This window comes from Anabrus simplex, chromosome 8 (genome assembly GCF_040414725.1).
Source record: "Anabrus simplex isolate iqAnaSimp1 chromosome 8, ASM4041472v1, whole genome shotgun sequence".
Taxonomy (NCBI): Eukaryota; Metazoa; Arthropoda; class Insecta; order Orthoptera; family Tettigoniidae; genus Anabrus; species Anabrus simplex.
This window is the reverse complement of record NC_090272.1, coordinates 70,293,459-70,307,106: the sequence shown is the minus strand read 5'-3', so window position 1 is coordinate 70,307,106 and position 13,648 is coordinate 70,293,459. Positions and strand designations below refer to the sequence as shown.

The following is a 13,648-nucleotide window of genomic DNA, read 5'->3' as shown; positions in this document are numbered from 1 at the left end:
CTTTTGACAATGAATCAGAACAAAACCAAATGCACCGTTATTTTTCACACAAGTTTACAAACATTGTGCTGTTAAGTCACATATGCACAACAACCACCACACTGTAGTAAACATGTAACCAATAATGCCATGGCATTATGCCAATAATGCCATCAGCACTTTTTGATATATGTGTTGGTTGGTATGAATGTATGACTTAATAATCTTGTTATCTATGCTGGTTTGAGTGAATATCTTGTTTTATATAGCAAACAGGGCTTTAAACAATTATTTCATACCTTTCATGAAATAACGATAATTTTCATCACAATATAACAAGTTAGCAACAAGAATAAAAGTGGTAAATTGTGGAGCATGAATGGGAATAGCAATCGCCGAATGTAAAAAAGAAGAGGAAGCAAGATTTTAGAAAGTATAGGGTGGCCGGAAAACGACCGGTAGGAAGACCTAGGAAGAGATGGCTGGACCAAGTGAAGGAGGACATAGGAACAAGAGGAGTCAGCTGGGATGTCGTCTTGAGAGAAGAGTGGTACATGGACAGACAGAAGTGGAGAGTGCTCGTAAACCACACCCGGGCAACTGGAGTGGAAAACTGATGACGATGATAGGGTGGCGCACAAATAGCTGACACATTTAATTTTAGAATAACTTTATTTTTCACAAAACACTAATAAAATTTTAGACAAGTAGCTTGGACCCTGGAAATACATTTTACTACATCACATGTTCAATGTGGCCTCCACTGCGGCAGACAACTTCTTCGAGATGAGTACGCATGTTTCTGATGACTCTGCAGCACAGGTCTTACAAGAATTTCACTGCAGAGGTGCACAATCCGAGCATTCACTTCCATGCAGCTTTGAGGTCTTGAAGCGAAGAGTTTTTCTTTCAAATAGCCACATAAAAATAAATCACAAGGATTCAAATCTGGGCTTAGAGGAGGTCAGAAAAATCCGCCATTATTGTTGTACTGTGGGTAACGATGAGACATTACACAATCACCAAATACTCCCCTCAAAAACCATCGACCATTGTTAGGTGTGCAAGTTGTTGCACCATCTTGCATAAACCACTGTGTATGAGTAGGGAGTTCTGTGGCAAGAATTTGAGGCATGAATTCATTTTCCAGCATGTCCTTGTATTGATGTGCATTAACTGTGGCTGAAGAAAAATGGCCCAACTAACCCATGACTTGACAGAGCTACCCACACACTCACTTTTTCCCCAAACATGATTTTTCCATGAATAATGTCTGGTTTTTCTGTAGCCCAAAACTGCATATTTTGTTTAATAACTGCTCCGTTGAGATGAGAATAGGCTTCATCAGACAACCAAGTGTTAAGCGGTACTTCATCTTTATCTTGAGTCCATAAGACGTACTGCAATCTCTTCTGCCAGTGAAGATCTGTTAGCTTGTGTAGTACAGTCATTTTGTACGGGTACAATTGAAGGTTACTGTGTAACATTCTTTGAACTGAACGGCGCGATATTCAACTTTCCCTTGAAGCTGGCCTTCTTAACTTGTGTGGGCTGCACTGCATGGCGACCCACAGCGCAGCAATGTTTTCAGGAGACTGAACTGCTGGTGCACGTGGTCGCTTTTCTTCCTTCCCACTGCCTTGTTCTTCAAAGTTTCTGTATAAGTGAAGGATGGTGTTCCTTGCTGGTGCACACCTAGTCAGAAATACAGCTCGATCTCACCTCTATTCTACCAGTCTTCATTATCTCTACAATACTGCTTCCCGCATCAATTAATGTCCTCTCAATTCTACGAAGGCAGATCAAATATGAACGGGAATTTTAATGTATTGCCGCTGTTAGTAACAACTCTGGGGTGGGACTTTGCCAGAATGTTGGTGGGGGTGTCTGGAAAAGGGGTTTGTGCGCAAGAACGACGGTGGAGAGCTGGGTTGCTTCAATATGCCATGAGTGAGCAAGAGGTGCACACATCTGTTGCGCAACGCATCGTTATCAAATTTCTTGCAAAAGAGGGCACCAAACCTTCCAAAATTTTGAAACAACTCCGCACATAGTTTGGGGAAGAAACACTTTTGCTGACTCTAGTGTATGAGTGGGTTAAAAAATTTGTGGCAGGAAGAGAAGTTGTGAAAAAAGGAACCTCATGAAAGGAGACTGTGGACAAGCATCACTGCAGACAACATTGTTGCCATTCGTGACATTGGTGAAGATCAGCGAATAAAAATTTTGCAAATTGTTTTAGCCATAGGAATAAGTTTCAAAAGGGTTCAAGCCATCATCCGAGATGAACTCCATTTCAAAAAATTGTCTGCCAGGTGGGTTTTTCGTCTCCTGAATCAGGAACAAAAAAACTTTATGCCAGGAAGTTTGTCAGAAACTCCTGCATTGCTAAGAGGAGGAACGAGAGGATTGTGACTTGTGATGACACTTGGGTGCATCACTACACCCCAGAGTCAAAGCAAGCAAGCAAGCAAGCATGGAGTGGTGGCGAAGAGACGAAGCAGGTCCGGTCAAGGCCAAAACACACCCATTTTCTGGAAAGGTGCTTGTAACCGTTTTCTGGGACTCCGCGGGTGTTTTGCTGGTGGATTTTCTTCACGAATAAAGGACATTAATGCAGCCTATTACTGTCCCTTTTGGATGAAACAAAAGCTGTGTATCGCAACAAGCAACGCCGGCAACCGATCCAAAACTTCGTTCTTCTCCGTGACAATGCAAGGCTGCATACTGCCGCTTTAACGCGAGAAAAACTGGAGGAAATTCACTGGGCATCTCTGGAACACTCTCCATACAATCCAGATTTATTGCCCTGCGACTACTATTTGTTTGGACCACTCAAACAAGACAACAAGACCTAGGAGGACGGTGGTCCGATGATGACGCAAGTGTAGAAGAGTGCGTGTGCAACTGGCTCCGCACACGTCCCTCTTCTTTCTATCAGGATAGCATCAAAAACTTACCAATCCGATGGAGAAAATGTGTATCGAAGGCAAGACAATATGTAGACAAGTGATCTCTATACGTGTATTTTTTTGGTTGATATAATAAATTTTTAAAAAAAATCCTGTTTATATTTAATCCGCTCTCATATAATTACAGTAACTTAATGCACACAGCAGATTTCATGTTTTATCATTTAAAAGACAGATTTTCTCTCCCTGACCTGGAGGTGGTGGTGATTATTGTGTTAAGAGGAAGTACAACTTGACAACCACACTCTATTTATATAACACTAATTAAAGAGAAAAAATGGAAGGGATCTGACACTTCAAAAAATGAAGGTATCACCTGCCAAGGGAAGACAAGAATCATAATAATAATGTTATTTGCTTTATGTCCCACCAACTACTTTTACGGTTTCCGGAGATGCCGAGGTGCTGGAATCTAGTCCCACAGGAGTTCTTTTACGTGCCAGTAAATCTACCGACACGTGTCTGACGTATTTGAGCACCTTCAAATACCACCGGACTGAGCCAGAATTGAACCTGCCAAGTTGGGGTCAGAAGCCCAGTGCCTCAACCGTCTGAGCCACTGAGCCCGGCAAGATAAGGATCATGGAGGGCATGAAAATGTAAGGCTCCCTAGACCTCAAATGCTCTAATACCTTTGGGGGTTAGAAAAGAACAAGAACTGACCAAGAGAGGTCGGATAGGACAGATGAAACAGAAGAGCCTGCCACAAGTAAATGGAAGCAAAGCCAGGATTCAACTAAGGCCCCTGTGGTCGCCAACCCACGCTCCCATTTCAGAGCCCTTGAGCTCCTTTTAGTCGCCTCTTATGACAGGCAGGCGATATTCTACTCCCCGTGGTGATTTTAAACCATTATACCAAAACTGAGTAATATATTTTCACCCATATCAAGGCAACAGAACTGTACTTAATTTATGTAATTTCACTTAAAACGTGTGAGGAAAGCAATGGCAAGCTACACCACTCGTCATGCCTTGTGTGCCTCGTTATGATGCTGCAGCCAATTTTCAAAGTTTCCCTATAATGGAATAACCTTTTGGTGGCGCTTTATGAGGATCAAACCCGCCTGTGGACTGTAGACTTATCAGACTTGAAACATATCAAATATGAAAAATAGTAAAAATACATTTCTCAAGACAATGAACTATATGCAAGAATTTTTTGAAAATTAACACACTCTTACAGAAGAAGAAATATCACAAATAAATATCAAAGTATTGTAAATATTCTATGCCAAAAAAATTGGAATAATACATGGGGAATAACAGGGTGAAACCTGGGTGGGGGGCATTGCAGGCCCCCTCACTGGGTAACGCTTTCTAGTGAACAACTATATCAAACCAAACAAAACAAAACAAAATTTTAAAATATACTACCTGACAAAAAAGAGTTAAGCACCCAGAAGGAGTGGTCCAATATTATCCCATTTTGGTATACATGCATACCATGGATGTGTGAGTAAATGATAGATTTACAAGGATCTGTAATGTGTAGAATGCCCACCAGAATGCATTCGTAAGTGCACCATCTTGTTGTTAAGTTGTTACCAGTCAATTGCTGTGAGTCAGACAGTTAAGCAAGATGTGCAGAGAGGACTACGTACAGTATGAAGCACCCGCGATGCCTCACAGACAAGTTAAAACAGCTTATCCACCAACTGACAGCATTTGACAGACCGCTTTGTGGAAATGAATGAGGCTGGTTGGCCATATTGTGCAACTGCCAGGCATGCGGGCCATTCAGATGTCACAGTGGCTCGATGTTGGACTCAGTGGGTACACGAGGGCACCCAATAGTGTCGTGCAGGTTTAGATCCACCAAGAAACACCCCCCAAGGGAGGACCGTCGTATGGTGCGCCAAGCATTGCAGGATCCCATAACTTCGGCACCCGCCATCCGCGAACATGTACTGGAGACTCTACAACATACTGCAAGTTCCTGCACAGTGTCTCGATGACTCGTATCCACCGGATTGGGGTATTACAGCCCCATGCGTTGGTTGCCATTGACACCAGAACACCAATGCCTGCATCTGGAGTGGTGCCTTGCCTGGGAGGCATGGACAGAGGATGACTGGCATCTTGTCATGTTCAGTGAAGAGTCCTGCTTCTCCATAAACTCCGATGACCAATGTGTGCGGGTTTGGCGGCATCGAGGGCAGAGGGCAAATCCTGTCAATACCGTTGAAAGACATACAGGCATAATCCCTGGCATCATGGTGTGGGGAGCCATAGGATATGCGTTCAGGTCACCTCTAGTAGTGCTTCGGGAGGCTTTGACGGCACAGCGATACATCACAGATATTCTGCGTCCGCACATCCTACCCCTTACAGCACAGCACCCTGAGACAGTGTTCCAACAAAATAATGCACATCCACACACAGCACATGTGTCTATGGACTGTCTAGAGCAGGGATGGCGAACCTTTTCCAACTAGTGTGCCATTTTAAGTCTCGTTTATTATTCTCAACGGTTGACTGTGCCACTTGTAATTTTCCTTTAAGGAATGGCTACAACCGCCTGGGACTTCCTTTCCAAATTCCCAATTATGTTTCATAATATGTTATTTATTTAATTTATTTATTTACTGATTTATTTATTAATTTATTAGATATCTATCTTGTAAATACATTTGATCGCATGTTCCGTGGTCGTATTTTGCAAATACTGCAAAAAAAATACATTTTTAGATATGTAAGCTTAGAGAATACATTTATTATTTGTAAATAAATAAATAAATAAATAAATAAATAAATAAATAAATAAATAAATAATAAGACTCCACTGTAACACACTTCGTCATTAAATATTACTACTGAGCGAGTTGCCCATGTGGTTAGGGGCGCGCAGCTATGAGCTTGCATCCGGAAGATAGTGGGTTCGAGCCCCAGTGCCGGCAGCCTAGAAGATGGTTTTCAATGCATTTTCACACCAGGCAAATGCTTGGGCTGTATTTCAATTAAGGCCACGGCGGTTTCCTTCCCACTCGTAAACCTTTCCTATCCCATCATCGCCATAAGACCCATCTGTGTCGGTGCAACGTAAAACAAATTGTTAAAAGAAATATTATTAGATATAATAATAAAAAATACGAATATTGCCAATGGACTTCACCTCCTCCATTAGCTTCATTATCTCTCCATGTTGTCATAGTTCGTATGCTCGACAATTTAATTTCTACCTTATCACATTTCCGCAAGGAAACCAGAAAAAAAAAAACCAGCTATCTTGCTAGTACGGTCACATCCATTAAAACATACTGCACACATCTGGGAGTTATCCAAATTAGCTTCCAATTGCTCCAAAACGTCTTCACTCATTCTTATTATTCTATCTTTGACAGCAGTTCAGCTGGCTGGCATTCCTTTCATTCTGTTAATTATTTGTTTGTTAGGGAAGTTTTCAATACTGTGTCGGACATCAATAAGGAAGTTTATTTCAAGAACTCACCGTCAGAAAGCGGGATAACTCCCATGCAGGCTGTAGTCTACTATGCAGTGAGATGGAAACAGCCGAACTGATATTATTCCTTGGCCGGAACGATGATACAAAAGAACTAGTTTGTATTGTGTAATGTTCTATATTTTGTGACACTAACTCTCTTCTTTCCTCATTTGGCATGGAACAAACATTTGAATGATTAGTCTCGAAATGTCACTTTACATTAAATGTGAGGGATTCAATCGTTTTCAAACACAGGCAACACACCTTTCTATCAGTCCGAATTCCCTTTTCCACTGTTCTTATTTTGGACCTATCAGTGTAGCAGTGTTACCTATTGCGTGCCCGGATAGAACTAGTATTTAGATCTTCGATTTGTATTTCTTACACGTGATACCCTACAAGATGTATATAAAAACATCATTATGTTAATGTGGCGTGCCACCAAAATCGTGTTTCCGTGTCACCCAGTGACGCGTGGCATAGGTTCGCCATCCCTGGCCTAGAGCATGCTGAGATCCTCCCGTGGCCAGCAAAATCCCAAGACCTCTCCATCACTGAACATGTGGGATGACAATGGAAGAGGACTCTTTCCCAGTACCAACCTGCAGGATCTGGAGGGACAGCTGCAACAACTGTGGACAAACTTGCCTCAGGAGAGGATCCAAAGGCTGTTTGACACCATTTCAAACCATATAAGGGCATGCGACACCCTACTGACCTGGGGCCAACATTCCACCTGTAACTGCCAATGGCTTTGTCTCTTTCATCCCATATTGTAATCAGTCCACATGGTTTTTCAGCATATGTAGTTTCATTCACTTTCAACCACTCCTTCTGGGTACTTAATATTTTTTGTCAGGCAATGTACATACGTTAAAACAAGCACCTTCAACAAAATACTAGAACTAACCTTCAAATCAAGTACGCCCATTACAACTTCAATGATTGCAAATTATAAAAATGGAATGTGGATCTTCAGGTAAGCAATCACAATATTTTTTAATTCTGGCCAACCATCTAATATTTTGTTAAATTTCAACTCGATTGTTCAATATAACCAAAGTGCATAATCAATTATGATGGACGTCAAACAATTAAAAACAATCGTGCAATTTCAACAAATAACATTTGGAAAAATACTGGATCAGCTATCAAAAGGTATTCCGGAACAAACATCGTCTGAAACATTGCCAGGAATAACTGTACATATGGCACTTTTACAGTTTCGAGAATTCTGATCCTTTTAAAGAATCATGTCGTAATTACAAATCTCGTTTCAAAAATAACCTTGAAATGGGAGTGTACTGGGAGGTACACCTCAACCCCATGCATTTAAAGGAAGAGCAATGAAGAACGCTATCTAACATAGTAACTTGAAACACCTAGTACAAGAAATTAGGATGGTGATCAACAGATGTCACTACTAAAGTGATAGAGTAATGTGTTATTTTATGGTTTCCTAAACTGACTGGATTTCTTTTGATTTGATTTTAGGTGTAACACAAGTTGCAACAACTTTGGACTTTTCTCCATAGATGCCTCTATTAAAGAACTGATGTCATGCACTCTGGTGCAAAATGGAATAACTAGAAATTTAAAGAAATTTTGTATAGGTTTTCTAAACTGAATCTATTATTCCTAGTCTTGATATTTCTAGCTCGTCCTGCCAACTTGGGATTTTAACCAATAAGAAAATTCATGTATTTATTTTTCTGCCAATCATAGGCTTCTTGTAACTTTTCAACTGTCCAATAAAAATGAGAGGGTGTGTCTGGATTTAGTCCAGAGCCTTCTCTAACCTTCCTCTTGGGTATAAAAGCTGACGCCTTTTCGAGCTAACTTGTCTTACTGATCGTCGTGTTACTGAGTGTGTGTGTTAAAAGAGGAGGCGGAGGACCTCATTCTTCGGCAAGCAGAATACGAGCCCAGGTAATGGCCACCATATTTCTATCTCAGTAGTCATCTCCGCAAGCTGATTCGAGGGGAAGGTTCCTAAAACGTAAACTTTCTTCCTTCTCATGTAAAAGTTCAAGTAAATCAAAGTACTTAACTTAAAACCGGGGATAGAGAGTGCATTACCCTCTCAAATTACTCTTCAATTAATCTTGGGGCGACTACGATTTTGTAACTGTTTTTCACCTGTTAATTGTAAATGGTTTTAACCTTTGATACCAAGGAGCGCAAGTGTACGCCTCCATACATTTTTGAGTTTGGGCCCAGTAATTTAACCTGTCCTTTTTCACGAAGGCCTGGTATTATTGGTGCTTGATACCCCTGTATCATTTCTTAAAATACAACTGCTACAGTCTTGTCAAATGTAGGTTGTGCCTAGAGAGGCTGGAAATTGTAAAGTTTATTGAACAAATGTAATAGTTAAAGGTTGCCTTGAGTAGGCTGTAAGAGTTTGGGAGCGCAGTCTCAGAAGAATTTGTAGAGCATGTAAGCGTTTCATTGTAATGTAAACTGGGTGCCTTTGGAAGGCCGTAACGTAATATTTTGGAGCAAAAGTGCTCTTGATAATTAATATCCTGTAAAAGAAAATTGGGAGATCTTTCTCCTTGAATGTGTTAATAATAAGCCTCAGTGTTCGTGTTAAATTGTCACTGTAAAGAACGACAAGCTCAGGTCCCTAATGCATATGTTTTTTGATGCTACATACCTTGTACCTGATTTAACTAAATAGTTCTGTAACCCTATTTTCGTAAAGCAAATTAATTGTTTAAAATTTTAAAAAATAAAAATAAAAGAAACATAACCTTTGTTTTCAAAGTTTTAAATGAGCCTTCTAACTGTCAAAGATAGACCCATTCCAGCCCGTACATTCTTTCACCTCTGCGTTCCACAGAATACCCCGGAACAGGGACAAAAAGAATATTGTGCCAAATTAATTATAAATTCAACTGGTGCTAGTATTTGAATATGTTTGGCAGCTCTTTCAGCCCCAAATCACACAAAGAACAAAGATATGATGAATTCATGACTCTTTATCAGAATTTATTCAAAACTTCAGTACAATATGAAATTACTTCATTATGGCTGGCCTTATCTGTGCAATGTATGGATGTTCAATGGTGTGAAAAGTTGATCTGAATCTTATTTTCATTTTCCAAGAGACTTTAATGGGTACACATACTTTACATATTATATTCACGTTTTCTTTATTCTTGATCGACTAATATTCGGCTGTATTTACTTATATTTTATGCATTTATTTGTCTCGTCTGCTGGCCCTGCTGTCAGCTTTCATTACATTCAAATAGCTACAAATCTGGTATATGCTGTGTAACATGTAGACAAACAACCTTCTTATAAGTAAATAACTCTCCATCTCATATATATGGTGCTGTGTACTTTGAAAGTCATTAGCATATAATTGATGAAATAAACAAGAGTTAGCTCAAGGTACATCCTTTAAAGGTGTCTGAAGGTCTGGACACGATCTTTAATTGGTGAGCCGAACGAACTAAGCCAGACAGCCCTGATGCATGCTCGATGTCTAGGATGGGTCACCATCAGTTGGCATGTGGGAGCATACATACTTCTGGGAGGGCAATTGCAGCAATGTGATGAATCCCATTATTGTTACTGTTAATATTATTAGTATTGTTATTATTATTATCACCATCATTAAATATGTATGTTTATACTATTATCAATCTGCACCTTTTTATATATTTTTACAGTCCACTATTGGTATTTTGCATTTCGGATACTAAATCAGCCACTCAAGAGGAGAGTAAATCTAGAAACTGATAGTAAGTATTACATAGAAAAGCACTGGTTTATGAATTACATCTGTAAATGAAGATTGAACTTACAAGTTCTCATGAAAGTTAATGTTCCAAACAATATTCATTAGATAGGAGAAAATAAATAACAGGACATCAAGTAAAAAATTTACATAGAGAAAGGCAAAAATCAGAAACTTTCTCAATCTTGGAACTTGGCAGCATTAGAGTTTATGGGAAATCTCGCATAAGTGAAGCAATATGGGTATGCAGCACTCCGAAAGTATGGTTTCAGGAAGGTCTGGAGAGACTGACACACTGATGGCAAAAGTGCATACAGTTCCAAGGAGATTATGTTGAGAAGGTGGACGTAACAACTGATGCGTAATGTACTTCATTTGGGTAGAAAAAAATAAAGTGTAAAACAATATAGTACACCCTTCATATGTATTGCTATTTCTTTCACTATTATCATTTAAGTGTAATGAGGTAATAATAACAACAGGTTTCAATACCTACATATATTGTCTATTCCTTCTGAAATACACTACTGCTAGGCACATGTAAAGCCACATGATATTGTATGTTACTCACATTTAATATTTTATCAGACTTAATTTTAATTAATATCAATACACAATTCACCCCCCATGTACATACAACACCCAATACCCACAACAAACATTGCAGTATATCTATAGGTTCAATTGTTTCTGAGAAAAGTGTATCTGTGAGGAACTTACATAATACCATGTGCTCATTTTATTTTATTTTTTTATTTTTTAAATTATTCTTTTTATTAGTGGTTGCATATTGTCAACAGATAGCCAACAGTGGTGAAATATGTCGTTACTGCATGTGCACTACAGGGATGTTTGACACTATATGCAAGCATTGGTAAACAACTAGGTGGTTCGAAACTACGAGGGGCATACTATATTGTTTTACACTTTATTTTTTGTACGTCCGGGTATGGTTTACAATTCACTTTTGAGGGTGGTGACGTGTAACTAGTGTCTTGTTGCACAGTTTATTAGCAGCACACGCACACGGGCCAACGAATGTACTAGTCATAGCCATTTCATAACAACACTGTCAGCGTAGGAGCAGACAACATGGAAAGCAACCGTCAGTGACAGTACTAAACGACTTGTTTTCTATGGAAAGAAGGCATGACTACTGCAGAAATTCATCGGCGCTTGGTGGCAGTCTGTGGAGAACATGTGTCGTCACGGAAAACAGTTTACAACTGGGAAATAGGGCGCAGATTGGTGGACAAGGGAACCATTTCTGGAAGGAATGTGACAGTGTCAACACCAGCCAACATTGCCTGGGTCCAACAGGCCATCTAACGTAACAAATGCATCACACTTATGGAAATGGAGTCACCCACAGGAATTAGCCAAAACACCCTGCTGAGGATCATGCACGGCCACTTACAGTTGGGGAAGGTGTCATCCACATGGGTGCCTAGACTCTTGTCTGCAGATGAAAAGCAGAGGCGTGTGGACGTGTACAGAGAACTTTTGGAACGCTATGATCAAGATCCAGCCGACTTCATGGCTAGGCTTGTGACTGGTGATGAGACATGGCTCCATTACCATGAGCCACCACCAAAGAAATGTCAAACAGTGCCGTTAGTTGGTTGGGAGCATAAAGAAACCTCTGTGTGGTCGCCGTTTTGCAGATTTTGCAGAACTGGACACAGCTGTCAAGGCATGGGTACGCAGCACTCCGAAAGAATGGTTTCAGGGAGGTCTGGAGAGACATATCGATGGCAAGAGTGCATACAGTTATAAGGAGATTATGTTGAGAAGGTGGTCGTAACAACTAATGTGTAATGTACTATATTTGGGTAGAAAAAAATGAAGTGTAAAACAATATAGTATGCTCTTCATACGTATTGCTATTTCTTGTGATCTGCAAACCAACTTTCCACAGCTAAAAGTCTTCTATGTGAGGACCCAAATTAGCTCTCTTCAAGTCCAGTCTTAAGTTACACATAACATAAGCTAGAAAATAGGATTTTACAAAATAGTACAAGTATCACCTGCACAATTTACAGCATGTAATACCAAAACAATGTCCCATCACACAAGCTCAACAGAACATAAAGCTTCACCTATAAAAGTCATTAAAATAAATTCCTTTGACCAATGACACTGACCTAAACTCCCTAGAGAGATATCAGCCCACCAGAGTGCAGTAAATCATCACTGAGTACGTATGTCATTCCATTGGGTCCCACTCTCAAATGCAGCTTGCTAGATATCATACTCTGCCAGCTAATAATTACAAACAACATCAGAATTGGTTTTAAGGCAAAATTTCAGAATAAAATTAATTCATAACAGTGGAACACTTCATTTGAACATGGGTTCTAATACGCTTCAAGTTCCAAATGATTATGAGTTACCATTTCAAACAACAATTCCACAGTTTCTTGGTACTCGCTAGATTTAAAGGAGCAGTATACCAAAATACAACACTGGTTTTATTTTTTCCTATGAATTAAAATGACTTTCAACATAAATTATGCAATAGTATTGCTCTAAAGATGTAGCATTCTCAACTAAGACATGTCAAGTTTCACATATTGAGCTGAATGAAGTTTCTTATATCTTCCAATTTTACAAGCAAGTTTAAGACAAAGCAAATTGGATTTGTATAATTTACAGTCATATTCCAATTTATGATCAAAGTAAACCAGTGATCACCCGCTAATTGCTGTAACAGTGCCTCAGTATAGAATTTGAACACCATGTGAACCAACTGAAAGTAAGAGGGTAAGTCAGAAAGTAAGTTGCCCTAATGTTTTGTAGGTGAACAAGTCAGAATGGATTCTAGCTGGATACCCAAGAGAGAGAGATTTATTAAAGAAATAAATCATCCGTCCTCGAATGAGGGTGACCATTTGGATCTGGAATACAGTTTCAATTTCAATGGAGTTTAAAAATATCAATTTTATCGTTGAAGCTGTTATCTTCTTTTTTCCCAGGGTTAATGGGGGAGGAATGTCAATCACGTTCTCAGGTACAGATGGAAGTGAATGATTTGCAGCGAGTCCCTCAGTATCTGTATTACTACTTTTTCTAACTCGCAGAATGGAACTTTCAAGTCTTGTACGAAGTTCGATGTCTGACTAGGGAGGGCGCCTCTTGCTCCGAATAGCAGGCCTCTGACAATCCACCGATCGAAAGGTATTTTATACTTAGATGAAAGGTAAGGCAAGCATGGAACATAAATAGCTTGCTTTTCTAGGTCCACATCCCAAGCCTGATCCAGGTCCTTTTCAAAGCGAATGGTGGGATCCAAGACCATCGCTTTAATGTCCTCTCTGTTGATGGCTACGAAGTCTGCCCTCCGATTAGAGTCATCGGTACAGACGCAGTGAACCACCTCGTGCACCTCCCATCCATGCTGTTTCAAGCCTTGTATATTAATACTGAATACAATACTCTGAGAGGTTAAGAAAACCTAGAAAAATTAAGAAAATGCCAGCACGAGACTGTATGAGGCAACAAGGT

At 39.8% G+C, this 13,648-nt stretch overlaps 1 protein-coding gene across 4 annotated transcripts in view; it reads right to left on the bottom strand.

The window, feature by feature from the left end:
• The window catches only part of scramb1 (scramblase 1), a 187,764-nt gene that overhangs the window by 53,957 nt on the left and 120,159 nt on the right, over positions 1-13,648 (bottom strand). Inside the window, exon 1 of one of the 4 annotated variants that reach the window (XM_067152273.2) lies at positions 12,289-12,395. The exons of the other annotated variants lie outside the window; for them this stretch is intronic. The gene's annotated coding sequence lies outside the window, so the exon portion shown is untranslated. Of the gene's footprint in view, positions 1-12,288; positions 12,396-13,648 lie in introns of those variants that run through there. 4 annotated transcript variants of the gene reach the window in all.